Source organism: Ovis canadensis, chromosome 3 (assembly GCF_042477335.2).
Source record: "Ovis canadensis isolate MfBH-ARS-UI-01 breed Bighorn chromosome 3, ARS-UI_OviCan_v2, whole genome shotgun sequence".
Taxonomy (NCBI): domain Eukaryota; kingdom Metazoa; phylum Chordata; class Mammalia; order Artiodactyla; family Bovidae; genus Ovis; species Ovis canadensis.
In genome coordinates, this window is record NC_091247.1 from 134,206,361 (window position 1) to 134,212,367 (window position 6,007).

Genomic DNA, 6,007 nt, shown 5'->3' on the forward strand with positions numbered 1-6,007 from the left:
CCTGTTGTTTGCAATTCCCTGAAGTAAGCTCTACTTTACCATGTATTATATCTCACCTTCCTTTCACATGTTGCACTCTTTTTCCATTTTTTTTTTTTTATGATTTGTAAGGAAATTCCACTTTTCCTACTTATTCACCTTTTATTGGACACAGTTTCATCTGGTCCTGATATTGCCCAATAGCTTTGAGGATTACCATTATATCCGTTCAATGTTTTCCTGGTCCTCTTGAATAGTTCTTGAGGACTCCGGCTGGAAATCTGAACATCTGAGAGAATGTAAAGTGGTTTATTTTCAGTCATTCAGAAAACTGAGGAGAGAAGGGAAGGTAGACATAGGTACCTCTCCAACCAATGTCTTGATTCCCATCCCAGTCAATCCCATTAAGAAAAATACCTCCTAAGTTCTTGTCATTCTCCCCCTTCTTAGCAAAAAGTTAACTGACAGGAAACCAGGTCAGTGAAAGAGCTCTTGGCTCAAAGGCCTTTTGTTAGTTCTTATCTCTGGTCAACTTTCCTCAGTAGATGTTTGACTCTTAGGTAATCCTCTTCTCAGACCCCGTGATTCTTTTCTAGGTTGCCCCTTAAAAAAAAAAAAAAAAAGATCATTTATTCATTTACTAATTTGGCTGTGTTGGGTCTTAGCTGTGGCACATGGGGTCTTCCTAGCTTCACTTGTGATGTCTCATTGCTGGGCTGGGTAGTTGCAGTGTGCAGGCTCAGGAAGCCCCGAGGCATGTCAGATCTTAGCTCCCCAACCAGAAATGGAACCAGCATCTCCTGCATTGGGAGGCAGATCCCTTTTTTTAACTTTTTATTTTTTATTGGGGTATAGCCGATTAACAATGTTGCGATAGTTTCAGGTAAGTAGTGAAGGGTCTCAGCCACACATGTACATGTATCCGTTCTCCCCCAACTCTCCTCCCATCCAAGCTGGGGAGGCAGATTCTTAACCACTGGACCACCAGAGAAGGTCCATAGGTTGCCGCTGTAAGGGCAGGGTAAAGAACACTGCTCCTGGTCACTAGCTTTCTCTCCCCCTCCTGCTCCTCTATTCCTCTGTGGTATGCAACTGTGTTCAAAGTGTGGATCCATTCCTCCTGTTCTCATCTTTCTGGACTTGTTAGGCCTTTAAAACCATGTAGTTTTTTCCACAAGAACTGTACCATCTGAAATAGGGCTAGATTTTTGTTAATTCTGTGTCTTTACTGAAATTGTCTTTAATTGGCTGATCCTCAATTTGGGATATGAGGCTGTGGCTATTCCATAGTTGGAGCATTGATACAACCAGGAAGTTTCCATGGGGAACAAGGAACTGTGTGCTCTAATGTGGATGGGAATCACTCAGGGATCTTGTTAAACCTGCAAGGTGGAACCTGAGAATTGGTATTCCTAATGAACTAGCGAGCTGATGCTGAGGCTGTTTGCTGCAGACCACACTTTGATTAGAAATGCTGTGGACTAGTCAGGGTTCTCCAGAGAGAAGAGCCAATAGGAATACATATCTATAAAGAGATTTGCTGTGAAGAATCAGCTTGCACAATTATGGAGGCTGAGAAGCCCCACGTGGGCTATCTGAAAGCTGGAGACTCAAGAAAGCCTAGGATGTAGTTTACAGGTTTGATCACCCTCAAGGGCAGAAGCTTGGTTGATCCTCAGCTCAGTCAGCAGAACAAGCTTCCTCAGCCTTTCTGTTCAATTCAGGTCCTCAACAGATAGGACGATACCCACCCACACTGGAGAGGCCATTGCGTTATTCAGTCCACATTGTTCAGTGGCTCAGTCGTGTCTTTGTGGGCACCTATTCAAATGCTAATCTCTTCCAGAGTCACCCTCGTGGATACAACCAAAAACAATGTTTAACCATATATTTGAGCATCCCATGGCCCAGTCAAGGTGACACAGAAAACATCTAAGGTTCATCAAAGGTTGGCATTATGCCACACACAAAGCAAGAAAGTGCCACAAGGCTCATCGAAAAATTTAAATAATAGCCAGTATTTCTTAAAATGTGACTACATCCTAAGTTCTACACAGTTCTAAATGCTCTCCATGGATTATCTCATTTAATTTTCACAATAACCCTGTAAGGTAGGTACTATATTGTTTCCATTTTACAGAAGAGGAAACTGAGGCGCTGACGGTTGAGCACTAGTTTGAGATTAAAGATATAGTAAGTGGCAGAACTGAGCAATCTGACTTCAGAGCCTCAACTTCAAACACCATCTCTGGGTGTAAGCCTAAGAATGTCTCTTATACCACTCTACCACCAAAAGCAAGGGTCCCGCCACGCTTCTGTAATAACTAGGTTTCTTGCTTCATGAAACTGAAGGGATGTTGGGGAAGAGGACCTGAGAGTCTCCCCTGGAAGGTAAGACAGCATGGCTGCTGCCTACAGGGTCCAGGCTGAGAAGCAAACGGACCTTTGCTGAGGAAAAACAGAGATAAATACCAAAAATAACAGTGAGAGAAAAAACTGAGACAAATCGGTAAGAAAAGAAAAAGCAGAACTTGGCATCCTTGCACTTCAATTCAGAGAAGGGAGAACTACTGCCTAGCAGAATCTGGGAATAAAATGTCCTTAGAAAGTCCCAGAAAAGTTGTGTCTGTTACAAGTTCAAAGGACAAGGGGAACTTGTATGCACTTTCCCCTTTTTAATATTTCTGTGGACAAAGTACTACTCCTTCAAGTTTCAAATCTCAGTGAAGCTTTCCAACCAACCCCCAGTCTCCATCACAGTTAGGGTTTCTTCTTCGATGTTCCAAAGGTCTTTGTGCATAACTCAGAGTGCAAAATGTACTTTCATTCATACGTTTATTTACATTTCTCCCTCACCAGACTGTGATTTTTTTTTTTTTTAAGGACAAGGTCTTAAACACATACCTTGAGCTCTAGGTACACTGGAATACTCTGTTCACTGAACTCAAGCCGCTTCAGTCTTGACATCATTCCCTTTTCACTATCAGCTTCCCTCAACCCATCAGGTTTCTTTAAATGGCACTTCCCTTATGAAACCTTTATCATGACACAAAATACTCTTACTGTGAGATTCTGTCACATCCCTTTTCTGCATTAGATTATAAACCATGTCGTCATGACCTTTGAATTCAACTGAGTGGAATCCTGCGTTGTTGGCTGCTGCTCATAAAATCGCATATTGAACACATATTTACAGAGAAAGGAAGGACTTCCCTGGTGGCTTAAGACTCTGAGCTCCCAATGCAAGGGGCCTGGGTTCAATCCCTGATCAGGGAAATAGATCCCACATGCCAAAACTAAAGATCCCGGTGCTGCCATGAAGACCCAGCACAACCAAATAAATAAATAATTTTTTAATTAAAAAAAATTAAAAAATTAAAATTAAAATTTAATTTAATTTAATTAAAATTAAAATTAAAATTAAAAAATTAAAAAATTTAATTAAAAAAAATTTAAAGGAAAGGAAAAGAGGTTTAGATACAATGAGTAGGCCTGGACTGGTTAAAGTGGACCCAACAACAGCTTGAAACAAACCTCAAAGTTGGAAATTAAAGCACTCACAATTGGTGTTAAGGAAAAGGAGAAAATCACCAGAGCTCTCTCCTTTTCCTGTAACGGAAGAGCATAGGTAACCATGTTTTGGTTGGCCTTCTCTAAGGGTGCGCACAGACCATGGAATCGACTTGAAAATAAATCAGTATTACCCACTCCCCCAGCCCCCACCCAAAGTGATCAGGGTTAGTCATTCCAACTTTGACTTTAACTCAAAGTCCTCTCTCAAGAGACTGTGCAGATCCTTTCATATATATTAGAAACAGTGCAGATCCTAACTTCTTCTTCTACTGAACACACCACTCAAGAATGAGCCATTTTCTCCTTATTCTTTGGAAAGTTATCATGGATGTGTCTTCAGTACAGAAGGAGGAGGACACTGGGAGGTAGATTTTACCTTTTATCAAAAATAAAAATTAAAAACAGTCATTGAATGAAAAAGAAAATTAAGAAACAGAGACTCAAAAATCTTAAAAGGCATTTAAGAAATAACAGATTAAATTCTATTGTGTTTGAGGGGAAGATCAGACTTTGTCTGGTGTGGGACCATAACTGAGGACCGAATATAACTGCAGCCCTGATCACTTTGGGTGGGGGCTGGGGGAGTGGGTAATACTGATTTATTTTCAAGTCGATTCCATGGTCTGTGCGCACCCTTAGAGAAGGCCAACCAAAACATGGTTACCTATGCTCTTCCGTTACAGGAAAAGGAGAGAGCTCTGGTGATTTTCTCCTTTTCCTTAACACCAATTGTGAGTGCTTTAATTTCCAACAAATTCTCTATTTGTCTCGAGGCAATATAACCTAGGGAAGTGGGGGAGCTGTATGCCATTCAGAACTCAGAAAGCCATGACAATTAAAGAGAAAAAATATGGATTCTATGAAAAATTCATAGCAACTGTGCTCAAGACAAATTTATTTCTTTGGCCTCTAAAATAGCTGTCGGCATGAAAAGACTTGTAAGCATGTAAACATAAAACATTATTAAAATTTTAAGTTCTCATTGCTGTTTAAATCTCCTTTCCACTTACTATGATTTATTTTGCTCATTTACATTTCTTGTTTTGTTTGTGATGAAGACAACATAGAAATTCAGATCTTAGAATCTGAGAATCCAAAATCTTAACAAAACACAACAAAAACAAAAATACTTTTAACAACTTGAAATATTTGGTAGAATGCATTTTCAGAAAACAGTCTCCATTCAGTAAGTTTGGGACACAGGTTTCAACAGGCAAAATGAATCCACTACTCTCTGCCTGTTTTTCCTTTTGTTTTTTACTAAACACCAACATTTCTCACAATGGAAGGATATTTTGATTATCTTATCACCATGGGACAAAAAGTGCTTAATTTTTTATTTCAATCAAGCAAGCTCTTCCACCTTAGCTCTCTTTATTCTCCCTCATACTCAAGCTCCTAGGTTTACGTGCAGGGAAAAGAATTTTAGCTACCTCAGGCAACAGACTATACCATAGAGAAAACATCAAACAAAATACCAAGTCTCTCCCGCAATCAGCTTATATTTACAGTCAAAGGTTTACATCCTGCGTGTTCATTTTCTGTTTCCCCCACTAATTTGTCCCTGTTGAGAAGTTCTTAGCACCTGCCTCGGGGAAAAATGTCCTGAGAGCTTTTCTGAATTACTGTTTCACATTTAGCATCTCTTGGCCATTCATCACCACTGTCAGAGAAAGGCTCTGCAGCATCACCAGTAATCAGCTTTCTGGTTCCCTATGATCAGGAAGAAAGGGCATTTAAGTGCTAGAGAGAGAGAAAGGGGGGGAAAAGAGAAAATGCTATTTTTCCTCATAAAAAAAATTGGAGTTAGGAAGCACTGAGAAGCCACCCTCAAAGAAAATCACAAGCAAATTCAACATGCAGGAGCGCTGACATACATACACTATCATGGTAAGATGGCCAGCTAGTGGGATAGCTAGTGGGGAGCTGCTGCATAATATAGGGAGCTCAGCTCGGTGCTCTGTGACGACCTAAAGGGGTGGGATGGAGGCTCAAGAGGCTTATAGATTATACTTATATATATATACTTAGAGCTGATTCATGTTGTTCTACAGCAGAAACTAACACAACATTGTAAAGCAATTATACCCAATTAAAAATAAATTTAAAATAAAATAAAAATTCAACACTCAGGATAAATGTAAACAACAGAAATAAAATAAGCCAATGTATAAACTACAAGCTTGCAGGTACTTCCTGAAACAAAATTTTGTAGCTATTCCTTGAGCTAAACATAGCCTCCCACTGTCATTCAAGAGCACAGTGTGATGGCAAAAGTGGCCAGCACTAAATGACCATCATCTAACCCCCTCACAGCTATTAGCTATCCCTCCTAATGCCCTCTGAGGGTTTCCCTGGTGGGCTCAGAGGTAAAGAATCCACCTACCGGTGCAGAAGACATAGGTTCGATGCCTGGGTCAGGAAGATCCCCTGGAGAAGGAAATAGCAACCCACT